This window comes from Ascaphus truei, chromosome 3, assembly GCF_040206685.1.
Source record: "Ascaphus truei isolate aAscTru1 chromosome 3, aAscTru1.hap1, whole genome shotgun sequence".
In the NCBI taxonomy this organism is placed as follows: Eukaryota; Metazoa; Chordata; class Amphibia; order Anura; family Ascaphidae; genus Ascaphus; species Ascaphus truei.
This window is the reverse complement of record NC_134485.1, coordinates 135,009,958-135,027,181: the sequence shown is the minus strand read 5'-3', so window position 1 is coordinate 135,027,181 and position 17,224 is coordinate 135,009,958.

The window sequence follows — 17,224 nt, the reverse complement described above, 5'->3', positions numbered from 1 at the left end:
CACTCTTCCCGAGGGACTTAGAAGAATTTTGTGATATTTTTTATTAAAATGGTGTATAAGGGTATATATATAAATATATTTTATGCACTGTATATGAGCTGGCGATTTCTAAGTCTGTAGTTCCGAGAGGGGTTAACCAGGCTCACTAATAAAGGTCAAGCCACTTGGCTGCCAGAATGCCCTGCTTCAGCACAGACCAGAAAGGCATTGTGATAAGCGTATCCCCGGTATAGTCAGGGGTTAATGGGAGTCGTCCCCGTCCCCCCAGTATACGCCCAGAACCATGGACCAGGTACTTGTGGTTCGGACTGTCTCCAACCAGCCATAATGTTGTGAGAGTGAAATTATGTCTAAGTCCAGCTTTGGTACATTAGAAGCAACTCTGAAACTTAACCTAAGCGTTTTTCGAAGCTACTTTTTGGCTAACTTCTTATAGGAAGGTCTAGGAGCTCTGAAAATGAACGTGCGCGTCTTTCACTCTTCCCGAGGGACTTAGAAGAATTTTGTGATATTTTTTATTAAAATGGTGTATAAGGGTATATATAAATATATTTTATGCACTGTATATGAGCTGGCGATTTCTAAGTCTGTAGTTCCGAGAGGGGGTAACAAAGCTCACTAATAAAGGTCAAGCCACTTGGCTGCCAGAATGCCCTGCTTCAGCACAGACCAGAAAGGCATTGTGATAAGCGTATCCCCGGTATAGTCAGGGGTTAATGGGAGTCGTCCCCGTCCCCCCAGTATACGCCCAGAACCATGGACCCGGTACTTGTGGTTCGGACTGTCTCCAACCAGCCATAATGTTGTGAGAGTGAAATTATGTCTAAGTCCAGCTTTGGTACTTTAGAAGCAACTCTGAAACTTAACCTAAGCGTTTTTCGAAGCTACTTTTTGGCTAACTTCTTATAGGAAGGTCTAGGAGCTCTGAAAATGAACGTGCGCGTCTTTCACTCTTCCCGAGGGTCTTAGAAGAATTTTGTGATATTTTTTATTAAAATTGTGTATAAGCATATATATATAAATATATTTTATGCACTGTATATGAGCTGGCGATTTCTAAGTCTGTAGTTCCGAGAGGGGTTAACCAGGCTCACTAATAATGGTCAAGCCACTTGGCTGCCAGAATGCCCTGCTTCAGCACAGACCAGAAAGGCATTGTGATAAGCGTATCCCCGGTATAGTCAGGGGTTAATGGGAGTCGTCCCCGTCCCCCCAGTATACGCCCAGAACCATGGACCCGGTACTTGTGGTTCGGACTGTCTCCAACCAGCCATAATGTTGTGAGAGTGAAATTATGTCTAAGTCCAGCTTTGGTACATTAGAAGCAACTCTGAAACTTAACCTAAGCGTTTTTCGAAGCTACTTTTTGGCTAACTTCTTATAGGAAGGTCTAGGAGCTCTGAAAATGAACGTGCGCGTCTTTCACTCTTCCCGAGGGACTTAGAAGAATTTTGTGATATTTTTTATTAAAATGGTGTATAAGGGTATATATATAAATATATTTTATGCACTGTATATGAGCTGGCGATTTCTAAGTCTGTAGTTCCGAGAGGGGTTAACCAGGCTCACTAATAAAGGTCAAGCCACTTGGCTGCCAGAATGCCCTGCTTCAGCACAGACCAGAAAGGCATTGTGATAAGCGTATCCCCGGTATAGTCAGGGGTTAATGGGAGTCGTCCCCGTCCCCCCAGTATACGCCCAGAACCATGGACCCGGTACTTGTGGTTCGGACTGTCTCCAACCAGCCATAATGTTGTGAGAGTGAAATTATGTCTAAGTCCAGCTTTGGTACATTAGAAGCAACTCTGAAACTTAACCTAAGCGTTTTTCGAAGCTACTTTTTGGCTAACTTCTTATAGGAAGGTCTAGGAGCTCTGAAAATGAACGTGCGCGTCTTTCACTCTTCCCGAGGGACTTAGAAGAATTTTGTGATATTTTTTATTAAAATGGTGTATAAGGGTAAATATATAAATATATTTTATGCACTGTATATGAGCTGGCGATTTCTAAGTCTGTGGTTCCGAGAGGGGGTAACCAGGCTCACTAATAAAGGTCAAGCCACTTGGCTGCCAGAATGCCCTGCTTCAGCACAGACCAGAAAGGCATTGTGATAAGCGTATCCCCGGTATAGTCAGGGGTTAATGGGAGTCGTCCCCGTCACCCCAGTATACGCCCAGAACCATGGACCCGGTACTTGTTGTTCGGACTGTCTCCAACCAGCCATAATGTTGTGAGAGTGAAATTATGTCTAAGTCCAGCTTTGGTACATTAGAAGCAACTCTGAAACTTAACCTAAGCGTTTTTCGAAGCTACTTTTTGGCTAACTTCTTATAGGAAGGTCTAGGAGCTCTGAAAATGAACGTGCGCGTCTTTCACTCTTCCCGAGGGACTTAGAAGAATTTTGTGATATTTTTTATTAAAATGGTGTATAAGGGTATATATATAAATATATTTTATGCACTGTATATGAGCTGGCGATTTCTAAGTCTGTAGTTCCGAGAGGGGTTAACCAGGCTCACTAATAAAGGTCAAGCCACTTGGCTGCCAGAATGCCCTGCTTCAGCACAGACCAGAAAGGCATTGTGATATACGTATCCCCGGTATAGTCAGGGGTTAATGGGAGTCGTCCCCGTCCCCCCAGTATACGCCCAGAACCATGGACCCGGTACTTGTGGTTCGGACTGTCTCCAACCAGCCATAATGTTGTGAGAGTGAAATTATGTCTAAGTCCAGCTTTGGTACATTAGAAGCAACTCTGAAACTTAACCTAAGCGTTTTTCGAAGCTACTTTTAGGCTAACTTCTTATAGGAAGGTCTAGGAGCTCTGAAAATGAACGTGCGCGTCTTTCACTCTTCCCGAGGGACTTAGAAGAATTTTGTGATATTTATTATTAAAATGGTGTATAAGGGTATATATATAAATATATTTTATGCACTGTATATGAGCTGGCGATTTCTAAGTCTGTAGTTCCGAGAGGGGTTAACCAGGCTCACTAATAAAGGTCAAGCCACTTGGCTGCCAGAATGCCCTGCTTCAGCACAGACCAGAAAGGCATTGTGATAAGCGTATCCCCGGTATAGTCAGGGGTTAATGGGAGTCGTCCCCGTCCCCCCAGTATACGCCCAGAACCATGGACCCGGTACTTGTGGTTCGGACTGTCTCCAACCAGCCATAATGTTGTGAGAGTGAAATTATGTCTAAGTCCAGCTTTGGTACATTAGAAGCAACTCTGAAACTTAACCTAAGCGTTTTTCGAAGCTACTTTTTGGCTAACTTCTTATAGGAAGGTCTAGGAGCTCTAAAAATGAACGTGCGCGTCTTTCACTCTTCCCGAGGGACTTAGAAGAATTTTGTGATATTTTTTATTAAAATGGTGTATAAGGGTATATATATATAAATATATTTTATGCACTGTATATGAGCTGGCGATTTCTAAGTCTGTGGTTCCGAGAGGGGGTAACCAGGCTCACTAATAAAGGTCAAGCCACTTGGCTGCCAGAATGCCCTTCTTCAGCACAGACCAGAAAGGCATTGTGATAAGCGTATCCCTGGTATTTTCAGGGGTTAATGGGAGTCCCCCCCGTCCCCCCAGTATACGCCCAGAACCATGGACCTGGTACTTGTGGTTCGGACTGTCTCCAACCAGCCATAATGTTGTGAGAGTGAAATTATGTCTAAGTCCAGCTTCGGTACATTAGAAGCAACTCTGAAACTTAACCTAAGCGTTTTTCGAAGCTACTTTTTGGCTAACTTCTTATAGGAAGGTCTAGGAGCTCTGAAAATGAACGTGCGCGTCTTTCACTCTTCCCGAGGGACTTAGAAGAATTTTGTGATATTTTTTATTAAAATGGTGTATAAGGGTATATATATAAATATATTTTATGCACTGTATATGAGCTGGCGATTTCTAAGTCTGTAGTTCCGAGAGGGGTTAACCAGGCTCACTAATAATGGTCAAGCCACTTGGCTGCCAGAATGCCCTGCTTCAGCACAGACCAGAAAGGCATTGTGATAAGCGTATCCCCGGTATAGTCAGGGGTTAATGGGAGTCGTCCCCGTCCCCCCAGTATACGCCCAGAACCATGGACCCGGTACTTGTGGTTCGGACTGTCTCCAACCAGCCATAATGTTGTGAGAGTGAAATTATGTCTAAGTCCAGCTTTGGTACATTAGAAGCAACTCTGAAACTTAACCTAAGCGTTTTTCGAAGCTACTTTTTGGCTAACTTCTTATAGGAAGGTCTAGGAGCTCTGAAAATGAACGTGCGCGTCTTTCACTCTTCCCGAGGGACTTAGAAGAATTTTGTGATATTTTTTATTAAAATGGTGTATAAGGGTATATATATAAATATATTTTATGCACTGTATATGAGCTGGCGATTTCTAAGTCTGTAGTTCCGAGAGGGGTTAACCAGGCTCACTAATAAAGGTCAAGCCACTTGGCTGCCAGAATGCCCTGCTTCAGCACAGACCAGAAAGGCATTGTGATAAGCGTATCCCCGGTATAGTCAGGGGTTAATGGGAGTCGTCCCCGTTCCCCCAGTATACGCCCAGAACCATGGACCCGGTACTTGTGGTTCGGACTGTCTCCAACCAGCCATAATGTTGTGAGAGTGAAATTATGTCTAAGTCCAGCTTTGGTACATTAGAAGCAACTCTGAAACTTAACCTAAGCGTTTTTCGAAGCTACTTTTTGGCTAACTTCTTATAGGAAGGTCTAGGAGCTCTGAAAATGAACGTGCGCGTCTTTCACTCTTCCCGAGGGACTTAGAAGAATTTTGTGATATTTTTTATTAAAATGGTGTATAAGGGTAAATATATAAATATATTTTATGCACTGTATATGAGCTGGCGATTTCTAAGTCTGTGGTTCCGAGAGGGGGTAACCAGGCTCACTAATAAAGGTCAAGCCACTTGGCTGCCAGAATGCCCTGCTTCAGCACAGACCAGAAAGGCATTGTGATAAGCGTATCCCCGGTATAGTCAGGGGTTAATGGGAGTCGTCCCCGTCACCCCAGTATACGCCCAGAACCATGGACCAGTACTTGTGTTTCGGACTGTCTCCAACCAGCCATAATGTTGTGAGAGTGAAATTATGTCTAAGTCCAGCTTTGGTACATTAGAAGCAACTCTGAAACTTAACCTAAGCGTTTTTCGAAGCTACTTTTTGGCTAACTTCTTATAGGAATGTCTAGGAGCTCTGAAAATGAATGTGCGCGTCTTTCACTCTTCCCGAGGGACTTAGAAGAATTTTGTGATATTTTTTATTAAAATGGTGTATAAGGGTATATATATAAATATATTTTATGCACTGTATATGAGCTGGCGATTTCTAAGTCTGTAGTTCCGAGAGGGGTTAACCAGGCTCACTAATAAAGGTCAAGCCACTTGGCTGCCAGAATGCCCTGCTTCAGCACAGACCAGAAAGGCATTGTGATAAGCGTATCCCCGGTATAGTCAGGGGTTAATGGGAGTCGTCCCCGTCCCCCCAGTATACGCCCAGAACCATGGACCCGGTACTTGTGGTTCGGACTGTCTCCAACCAGCCATAATGTTGTGAGAGTGAAATTATGTCTAAGTCCAGCTTTGGTACATTAGAAGCAACTCTGAAACTTAACCTAAGCGTTTTTCGAAGCTACTTTTTGGCTAACTTCTTATAGGAAGGTCTAGGAGCTCTGAAAATGAACGTGCGCGTCTTTCACTCTTCCCGAGGGACTTAGAAGAATTTTGTGATATTTTTTATTAAAATGGTGTATAAGGGTAAATGTATAAATATATTTTATGCACTGTATATGAGCTGGCGATTTCTAAGTCTGTGGTTCCGAGAGGGGGTAACCAGGCTCACTAATAAAGGTCAAGACACTTGGCTGCCAGAATGCCCTGCTTCAGCACAGACCAGAAAGGCATTGTGATAAGCGTATCCCCGGTATAGTCAGGGGTTAATGGGAGTCGTCCCCGTCACCCCAGTATACGCCCAGAACCATGGACCAGTACTTGTGGTTCGGACTGTCTCCAACCAGCCATAATGTTGTGAGAGTGAAATTATGTCTAAGTCCAGCTTTGGTACATTAGAAGCAACTCTGAAACTTAACCTAAGCGTTTTTCGAAGCTACTTTTTGGCTAACTTCTTATAGGAATGTCTAGGAGCTCTGAAAATGAACGTGCGCGTCTTTCACTCTTCCCGAGGGACTTAGAAGAATTTTGTGATATTTTTTATTAAAATGGTGTATAAGGGTATATATATAAATATATTTTATGCACTGTATATGAGCTGGCGATTTCTAAGTCTGTAGTTCCGAGAGGGGTTAACCAGGCTCACTAATAAAGGTCAAGCCACTTGGCTGCCAGAATGCCCTGCTTCAGCACAGACCAGAAAGGCATTGTGATAAGCGTATCCCCGGTATAGTCAGGGGTTAATGGGAGTCGTCCCCGTCCCCCCAGTATACGCCCAGAACCATGGACCAGGTACTTGTGGTTCGGACTGTCTCCAACCAGCCATAATGTTGTGAGAGTGAAATTATGTCTAAGTCCAGCTTTGGTACATTAGAAGCAACTCTGAAACTTAACCTAAGCGTTTTTCGAAGCTACTTTTTGGCTAACTTCTTATAGGAAGGTCTAGGAGCTCTGAAAATGAACGTGCGCGTCTTTCACTCTTCCCGAGGGACTTAGAAGAATTTTGTGATATTTTTTATTAAAATGGTGTATAAGGGTATATATAAATATATTTTATGCACTGTATATGAGCTGGCGATTTCTAAGTCTGTAGTTCCGAGAGGGGGTAACAAAGCTCACTAATAAAGGTCAAGCCACTTGGCTGCCAGAATGCCCTGCTTCAGCACAGACCAGAAAGGCATTGTGATAAGCGTATCCCCGGTATAGTCAGGGGTTAATGGGAGTCGTCCCCGTCCCCCCAGTATACGCCCAGAACCATGGACCCGGTACTTGTGGTTCGGACTGTCTCCAACCAGCCATAATGTTGTGAGAGTGAAATTATGTCTAAGTCCAGCTTTGGTACTTTAGAAGCAACTCTGAAACTTAACCTAAGCGTTTTTCGAAGCTACTTTTTGGCTAACTTCTTATAGGAAGGTCTAGGAGCTCTGAAAATGAACGTGCGCGTCTTTCACTCTTCCCGAGGGACTTAGAAGAATTTTGTGATATTTTTTATTAAAATGGTGTATAAGGGTATATATATAAATATATTTTATGCACTGTATATGAGCTGGCGATTTCTAAGTCTGTAGTTCCGAGAGGGGTTAACCAGGCTCACTAATAATGGTCAAGCCACTTGGCTGCCAGAATGCCCTGCTTCAGCACAGACCAGAAAGGCATTGTGATAAGCGTATCCCCGGTATAGTCAGGGGTTAATGGGAGTCGTCCCCGTCCCCCCAGTATACGCCCAGAACCATGGACCCGGTACTTGTGGTTCGGACTGTCTCCAACCAGCCATAATGTTGTGAGAGTGAAATTATGTCTAAGTCCAGCTTTGGTACATTAGAAGCAACTCTGAAACTTAACCTAAGCGTTTTTCGAAGCTACTTTTTGGCTAACTTCTTATAGGAAGGTCTAGGAGCTCTGAAAATGAACGTGCGCGTCTTTCACTCTTCCCGAGGGACTTAGAAGAATTTTGTGATATTTTTTATTAAAATGGTGTATAAGGGTATATATATAAATATATTTTATGCACTGTATATGAGCTGGCGATTTCTAAGTCTGTAGTTCCGAGAGGGGTTAACCAGGCTCACTAATAAAGGTCAAGCCACTTGGCTGCCAGAATGCCCTGCTTCAGCACAGACCAGAAAGGCATTGTGATAAGCGTATCCCCGGTATAGTCAGGGGTTAATGGGAGTCGTCCCCGTCCCCCCAGTATACGCCCAGAACCATGGACCCGGTACTTGTGGTTCGGACTGTCTCCAACCAGCCATAATGTTGTGAGAGTGAAATTATGTCTAAGTCCAGCTTTGGTACATTAGAAGCAACTCTGAAACTTAACCTAAGCGTTTTTCGAAGCTACTTTTTGGCTAACTTCTTATAGGAAGGTCTAGGAGCTCTGAAAATGAACGTGCGCGTCTTTCACTCTTCCCGAGGGACTTAGAAGAATTTTGTGATATTTTTTATTAAAATGGTGTATAAGGGTAAATATATAAATATATTTTATGCACTGTATATGAGCTGGCGATTTCTAAGTCTGTGGTTCCGAGAGGGGGTAACCAGGCTCACTAATAAAGGTCAAGCCACTTGGCTGCCAGAATGCCCTGCTTCAGCACAGACCAGAAAGGCATTGTGATAAGCGTATCCCCGGTATAGTCAGGGGTTAATGGGAGTCGTCCCCGTCACCCCAGTATACGCCCAGAACCATGGACCAGTACTTGTGGTTCGGACTGTCTCCAACCAGCCATAATGTTGTGAGAGTGAAATTATGTCTAAGTCCAGCTTTGGTACATTAGAAGCAACTCTGAAACTTAACCTAAGCGTTTTTCGAAGCTACTTTTTGGCTAACTTCTTATAGGAATGTCTAGGAGCTCTGAAAATGAACGTGCGCGTCTTTCACTCTTCCCGAGGGACTTAGAAGAATTTTGTGATATTTTTTATTAAAATGGTGTATAAGGGTAAATATATAAATATATTTTATGCACTGTATATGAGCTGGCGATTTCTAAGTCTGTGGTTCCGAGAGGGGGTAACCAGGATCACTAATAAAGGTCAAGCCACTTGGCTGCCAGAATGCCCTGCTTCAGCACAGACCAGAAAGGCATTGTGATAAGCGTATCCCCGGTATAGTCAGGGGTTAATGGGAGTCGTCCCCGTCACCCCAGTATACGCCCAGAACCATGGACCCGGTACTTGTTGTTCGGACTGTCTCCAACCAGCCATAATGTTGTGAGAGTGAAATTATGTCTAAGTCCAGCTTTGGTACATTAGAAGCAACTCTGAAACTTAACCTAAGCGTTTTTCGAAGCTACTTTTTGGCTAACTTCTTATAGGAAGGTCTAGGAGCTCTGAAAATGAACGTGCGCGTCTTTCACTCTTCCCGAGGGACTTAGAAGAATTTTGTGATATTTTTTATTAAAATGGTGTATAAGGGTATATATATAAATATATTTTATGCACTGTATATGAGCTGGCGATTTCTAAGTCTGTAGTTCCGAGAGGGGTTAACCAGGCTCACTAATAAAGGTCAAGCCACTTGGCTGCCAGAATGCCCTGCTTCAGCACAGACCAGAAAGGCATTGTGATATGCGTATCCCCGGTATAGTCAGGGGTTAATGGGAGTCGTCCCCGTCCCCCCAGTATACGCCCAGAACCATGGACCCGGTACTTGTGGTTCGGACTGTCTCCAACCAGCCATAATGTTGTGAGAGTGAAATTATGTCTAAGTCCAGCTTTGGTACATTAGAAGCAACTCTGAAACTTAACCTAAGCGTTTTTCGAAGCTACTTTTTGGCTAACTTCTTATAGGAAGGTCTAGGAGCTCTGAAAATGAACGTGCGCGTCTTTCACTCTTCCCGAGGGACTTAGAAGAATTTTGTGATATTTATTATTAAAATGGTGTATAAGGGTATATATATAAATATATTTTATGCACTGTATATGAGCTGGCGATTTCTAAGTCTGTAGTTCCGAGAGGGGTTAACCAGGCTCACTAATAAAGGTCAAGCCACTTGGCTGCCAGAATGCCCTGCTTCAGCACAGACCAGAAAGGCATTGTGATAAGCGTATCCCCGGTATAGTCAGGGGTTAATGGGAGTCGTCCCCGTCCCCCCAGTATACGCCCAGAACCATGGACCCGGTACTTGTGGTTCGGACTGTCTCCAACCAGCCATAATGTTGTGAGAGTGAAATTATGTCTAAGTCCAGCTTTGGTACATTAGAAGCAACTCTGAAACTTAACCTAAGCGTTTTTCGAAGCTACTTTTTGGCTAACTTCTTATAGGAAGGTCTAGGAGCTCTAAAAATGAACGTGCGCGTCTTTCACTCTTCCCGAGGGACTTAGAAGAATTTTGTGATATTTTTTATTAAAATGGTGTATAAGGGTATATATATATAAATATATTTTATGCACTGTATATGAGCTGGCGATTTCTAAGTCTGTGGTTCCGAGAGGGGGTAACCAGGCTCACTAATAAAGGTCAAGCCACTTGGCTGCCAGAATGCCCTTCTTCAGCACAGACCAGAAAGGCATTGTGATAAGCGTATCCCTGGTATTTTCAGGGGTTAATGGGAGTCCCCCCCGTCCCCCCAGTATACGCCCAGAACCATGGACCTGGTACTTGTGGTTCGGACTGTCTCCAACCAGCCATAATGTTGTGAGAGTGAAATTATGTCTAAGTCCAGCTTCGGTACATTAGAAGCAACTCTGAAACTTAACCTAAGCGTTTTTCGAAACTACTTTTTGGCTAACTTCTTATAGGAAGGTCTAGGAGCTCTGAAAATGAACGTGCGCGTCTTTCACTCTTCCCGAGTGACTTAGAAGAATTTTGTGATATTTTTTATTAAAATGGTGTATAAGGGTATATATAAATATATTTTATGCACTGTATATGAGCTGGCGATTTCTAAGTCTGTAGTTCCGAGAGGGGGTAACCAGGCTCACTAATAAAGGTCAAGCCACTTGGCTGCCAGAATGCCCTGCTTCAGCACAGACCAGAAAGGCATTGTGATAAGCGTATCCCCGGTATAGTCAGGGGTTAATGGGAGTCGTCCCCGTCCCCCCAGTATACGCCCAGTACCATGGACCCGGTACTTGTGGTTCGGACTGTCTCCAACCAGCCATAATGTTGTGAGAGTGAAATTATGTCTAAGTCCAGCTTCGGTACATTAGAAGCAACTCTGAAACTTAACCTAAGCGTTTTTCGAAGCTACTTTTTGGCTAACTTCTTATAGGAAGGTCTAGGAGCTCTGAAAATGAACGTGCGCGTCTTTCACTCTTCCCGAGGGACTTAGAAGAATTTTGTGATATTTTTTATTAAAATGGTGTATAAGGGTATATATATAAATATATTTTATGCACTGTATATGAGCTGGCGATTTCTAAGTCTGTAGTTCCGAGAGGGGTTAACCAGGCTCACTAATAAAGGTCAAGCCACTTGGCTGCCAGAATGCCCTGCTTCAGCACAGACCAGAAAGGCATTGTGATAAGCGTATCCCCGGTATAGTCAGGGGTTAATGGGAGTCGTCCCCGTCCCCCCCAGTATACGCCCAGAACCATGGACCCGGTACTTGTGGTTCGGACTGTCTCCAACCAGCCATAATGTTGTGAGAGTGAAATTATGTCTAAGTCCAGCTTTGGTACATTAGAAGCAACTCTGAAACTTAACCTAAGCGTTTTTCGAAGCTACTTTTTGGCTAACTTCTTATAGGAAGGTCTAGAAGCTCTGAAAATGAACGTGCGCGTCTTTCACTCTTCCCGAGGGACTTAGAAGAATTTTGTGATATTTTTTATTAAAATGGTGTATAAGGGTAAATATATAAATATATTTTATGCACTGTATATGAGCTGGCGATTTCTAAGTCTGTGGTTCCGAGAGGGGGTAACCAGGCTCACTAATAAAGGTCAAGCCACTTGGCTGCCAGAATGCCCTGCTTCAGCACAGACCAGAAAGGCATTGTGATAAGCGTATCCCCGGTATAGTCAGGGGTTAATGGGAGTCGTCCCCGTCACCCCAGTATACGCCCAGAACCATGGACCAGTACTTGTGGTTCGGACTGTCTCCAACCAGCCATAATGTTGTGAGAGTGAAATTATGTCTAAGTCCAGCTTTGGTACATTAGAAGCAACTCTGAAACTTAACCTAAGCGTTTTTCGAAGCTACTTTTTGGCTAACTTCTTATAGGAATGTCTAGGAGCTCTGAAAATGAACGTGCGCGTCTTTCACTCTTCCCGAGGGACTTAGAAGAATTTTGTGATATTTTTTATTAAAATTGTGTATAAGGGTATATATATAAATATATTTTATGCACTGTATATGAGTTAGCGATTTCTAAGTCTGTAGTTCCGAGAGGGGTTAACCAGGCACACTAATAATGGTCAAGCCACTTGGCTGCCAGAATGCCCTGCTTCAGCACAGACCAGAAAGGCATTGTGATAAGCGTATCCCCGGTATAGTCAGGGGTTAATGGGAGTCGTCCCCGTCACCCCAGTATACGCCCAGAACCATGGACCAGTACTTGTGGTTCGGACTGTCTCCAACCAGCCATAATGTTGTGAGAGTGAAATTATGTCTAAGTCCAGCTTTGGTACATTAGAAGCAACTCTGAAACTTAACCTAAGCGTTTTTCGAAGCTACTTTTTGGCTAACTTCTTATAGGAATGTCTAGGAGCTCTGAAAATGAACGTGCGCGTCTTTCACTCTTCCCGAGGGACTTAGAAGAATTTTGTGATATTTTTTAATTAAAATTGTGTATAAGGGTATATATATAAATATATTTTATGCACTGTATATGAGCTAGCGATTTCTAAGTCTGTAGTTCCGAGAGGGGTTAACCAGGCACACTAATAATGGTCAAGCCACTTGGCTGCCAGAATGCCCTGCTTCAGCACAGACCAGAAAGGCATTGTGATAAGCGTATCCCCGGTATAGTCAGGGGTTAATGGGAGTCGTCCCCGTCCCCCCAGTATACGCCCAGAACCATGGACCCGGTACTTGTGGTTCGGACTGTCTCCAACCAGCCATAATGTTGTGAGAGTGAAATTATGTCTAAGTCCAGCTTTGGTACATTAGAAGCAACTCTGAAACTTAACCTAAGCGTTTTTCGAAGCTACTTTTTGGCTAACTTCTTATAGGAAGGTCTAGGAGCTCTGAAAATGAACGTGCGCGTCTTTCACTCTTCCCGAGGGACTTAGAAGAATTTTGTGATATTTTTTATTAAAATGGTGTATAAGGGTATATATATAAATATATTTTATGCACTGTATATGAGCTGGCGATTTCTAAGTCTGTAGTTCCGAGAGGGGTTAACCAGGCTCACTAATAAAGGTCAAGCCACTTGGCTGCCAGAATGCCCTGCTTCAGCACAGACCAGAAAGGCATTGTGATAAGCGTATCCCCGGTATAGTCAGGGGTTAATGGGAGTCGTCCCCGTCCCCCCAGTATACGCCCAGAACCATGGACCCGGTACTTGTGGTTCGGACTGTCTCCAACCAGCCATAATGTTGTGAGAGTGAAATTATGTCTAAGTCCAGCTTTGGTACTTTAGAAGCAACTCTGAAACTTAACCTAAGCGTTTTTCGAAGCTACTTTTTGGCTAACTTCTTATAGGAAGGTCTAGGAGCTCTGAAAATGAACGTGCGCGTCTTTCACTCTTCCCGAGGGACTTAGAAGAATTTTGTGATATTTTTTATTAAAATGGTGTATAAGGGTATATATATAAATATATTTTATGCACTGTATATGAGCTGGCGATTTCTAAGTCTGTAGTTCCGAGAGGGGTTAACCAGGCTCACTAATAATGGTCAAGCCACTTGGCTGCCAGAATGCCCTGCTTCAGCACAGACCAGAAAGGCATTGTGATAAGCGTATCCCCGGTATAGTCAGGGGTTAATGGGAGTCGTCCCCGTCCCCCCAGTATACGCCCAGAACCATGGACCCGGTACTTGTGGTTCGGACTGTCTCCAACCAGCCATAATGTTGTGAGAGTGAAATTATGTCTAAGTCCAGCTTTGGTACATTAGAAGCAACTCTGAAACTTAACCTAAGCGTTTTTCGAAGCTACTTTTTGGCTAACTTCTTATAGGAAGGTCTAGGAGCTCTGAAAATGAACGTGCGCGTCTTTCACTCTTCCCGAGGGACTTAGAAGAATTTTGTGATATTTTTTATTAAAATGGTGTATAAGGGTATATATATAAATATATTTTATGCACTGTATATGAGCTGGCGATTTCTAAGTCTGTAGTTCCGAGAGGGGTTAACCAGGCTCACTAATAATGGTCAAGCCACTTGGCTGCCAGAATGCCCTGCTTCAGCACAGACCAGAAAGGCATTGTGATAAGCGTATCCCCGGTATAGTCAGGGGTTAATGGGAGTCGTCCCCGTCCCCCCAGTATACGCCCAGAACCATGGACCCAGTACTTGTGGTTCGGACTGTCTCCAACCAGCCATAATGTTGTGAGAGTGAAATTATGTCTAAGTCCAGCTTTGGTACATTAGAAGCAACTCTGAAACTTAACCTAAGCGTTTTTCGAAGCTACTTTTTGGCTAACTTCTTATAGGAAGGTCTAGGAGCTCTGAAAATGAACGTGCGCGTCTTTCACTCTTCCCGAGGGACTTAGAAGAATTTTGTGATATTTTTTATTAAAATGGTGTATAAGGGTATATATATAAATATATTATATGCACTGTATATGAGCTGGCGATTTCTAAGTCTGTAGTTCCGAGAGGGGTTAACCAGGCTCACTAATAATGGTCAAGCCACTTGGCTGCCAGAATGCCCTGCTTCAGCACAGACCAGAAAGGCATTGTGATAAGCGTATCCCCGGTATAGTCAGGGGTTAATGGGAGTCGTCCCCGTCCCCCCAGTATACGCCCAGAACCATGGACCCGGTACTTGTGGTTCGGACTGTCTCCAACCAGCCATAATGTTGTGAGAGTGAAATTATGTCTAAGTCCAGCTTTGGTACTTTAGAAGCAACTCTGAAACTTAACCTAAGCGTTTTTCGAAGCTACTTTTTGGCTAACTTCTTATAGGAATGTCTAGGAGCTCTGAAAATGAACGTGCGCGTCTTTCACTCTTCCCGAGGGACTTAGAAGAATTTTGTGATATTTTTTATTAAAATGGTGTATAAGGGTATATATATATAAATATATTTTATGCACTGTATATGAGCTGGCGATTTCTAAGTCTGTAGTTCCGAGAGGGGTTAACCAGGCTCACTAATAATGGTCAAGCCACTTGGCTGCCAGAATGCCCTGCTTCAGCACAGACCAGAAAGGCATTGTGATAAGCGTATCCCCGGTATAGTCAGGGGTTAATGGGAGTCGTCCCCGTCCCCCCAGTATACGCCCAGAACCATGGACCCGGTACTTGTGGTTCGGACTGTCTCCAACCAGCCATAATGTTGTGAGAGTGAAATTATGTCTAAGTCCAGCTTTGGTACATTAGAAGCAACTCTGAAACTTAACCTAAGCGTTTTTCGAAGCTACTTTTTGGCTAACTTCTTATAGGAAGGTCTAGGAGCTCTGAAAATGAACGTGCGCGTCTTTCACTCTTCCCGAGGGACTTAGAAGAATTTTGTGATATTTTTTATTAAAATGGTGTATAAGGGTATATATATAAATATATTTTATGCACTGTATATGAGCTGGCGATTTCTAAGTCTGTAGTTCCGAGAGGGGTTAACCAGGCTCACTAATAAAGGTCAAGCCACTTGGCTGCCAGAATGCCCTGCTTCAGCACAGACCAGAAAGGCATTGTGATAAGCGTATCCCCGGTATAGTCAGGGGTTAATGGGAGTCGTCCCCGTCCCCCCAGTATACGCCCAGAACCATGGACCAGGTACTTGTGGTTCGGACTGTCTCCAACCAGCCATAATGTTGTGAGAGTGAAATTATGTCTAAGTCCAGCTTTGGTACATTAGAAGCAACTCTGAAACTTAACCTAAGCGTTTTTCGAAGCTACTTTTTGGCTAACTTCTTATAGGAAGGTCTAGGAGCTCTGAAAATGAACGTGCGCGTCTTTCACTCTTCCCGAGGGACTTAGAAGAATTTTGTGATATTTTTTATTAAAATGGTGTATAAGGGTATATATATAAATATATTTTATGCACTGTATATGAGCTGGCGATTTCTAAGTCTGTAGTTCCGAGAGGGGTTAACCAGGCTCACTAATAATGGTCAAGCCACTTGGCTGCCAGAATGCCCTGCTTCAGCACAGACCAGAAAGGCATTGTGATAAGCGTATCCCCGGTATAGTCAGGGGTTAATGGGAGTCGTCCCCGTCCCCCCAGTATACGCCCAGAACCATGGACCCGGTACTTGTGGTTCGGACTGTCTCCAACCAGCCATAATGTTGTGAGAGTGAAATTATGTCTAAGTCCAGCTTTGGTACATTAGAAGCAACTCTGAAACTTAACCTAAGCGTTTTTCGAAGCTACTTTTTGGCTAACTTCTTATAGGAAGGTCTAGGAGCTCTGAAAATGAACGTGCGCGTCTTTCACTCTTCCTGAGGGACTTAGAAGAATTTTGTGATATTTTTTATTAAAATGGTGTATAAGGGTATATATATAAATATATTTTATGCACTGTATATGAGCTGGCGATTTCTAAGTCTGTAGTTCCGAGAGGGGTTAACCAGGCTCACTAATAAAGGTCAAGCCACTTGGCTGCCAGAATGCCCTGCTTCAGCACAGACCAGAAAGGCATTGTGATAAGCGTATCCCCGGTATAGTCAGGGGTTAATGGGAGTCGTCCCCGTCCCCCCAGTATACGCCCAGAACCATGGACCAGGTACTTGTGGTTCGGACTGTCTCCAACCAGCCATAATGTTGTGAGAGTGAAATTATGTCTAAGTCCAGCTTTGGTACATTAGAAGCAACTCTGAAACTTAACCTAAGCGTTTTTCGAAGCTACTTTTTGGCTAACTTCTTATAGGAAGGTCTAGGAGCTCTGAAAATGAACGTGCGCGTCTTTCACTCTTCCCGAGGGACTTAGAAGAATTTTGTGATATTTTTTATTAAAATGGTGTATAAGGGTATATATATAAATATATTTTATGCACTGTATATGAGCTGGCGATTTCTAAGTCTGTAGTTCCGAGAGGGGTTAACCAGGCTCACTAATAATGGTCAAGCCACTTGGCTGCCAGAATGCCCTGCTTCAGCACAGACCAGAAAGGCATTGTGATAAGCGTATCCCCGGTATAGTCAGGGGTTAATGGGAGTCGTCCCCGTCCCCCCAGTATACGCCCAGAACCATGGACCCGGTACTTGTGGTTCGGACTGTCTCCAACCAGCCATAATGTTGTGAGAGTGAAATTATGTCTAAGTCCAGCTTTGGTACATTAGAAGCAACTCTGAAACTTAACCTAAGCGTTTTTCGAAGCTACTTTTTGGCTAACTTCTTATAGGAAGGTCTAGGAGCTCTGAAAATGAACGTGCGCGTCTTTCACTCTTCCCGAGGGACTTAGAAGAATTTTGTGATATTTTTTATTAAAATGGTGTATAAGGGTATATATATAAATATATTTTATGCACTGTATATGAGCTGGCGATTTCTAAGTCTGTAGTTCCGAG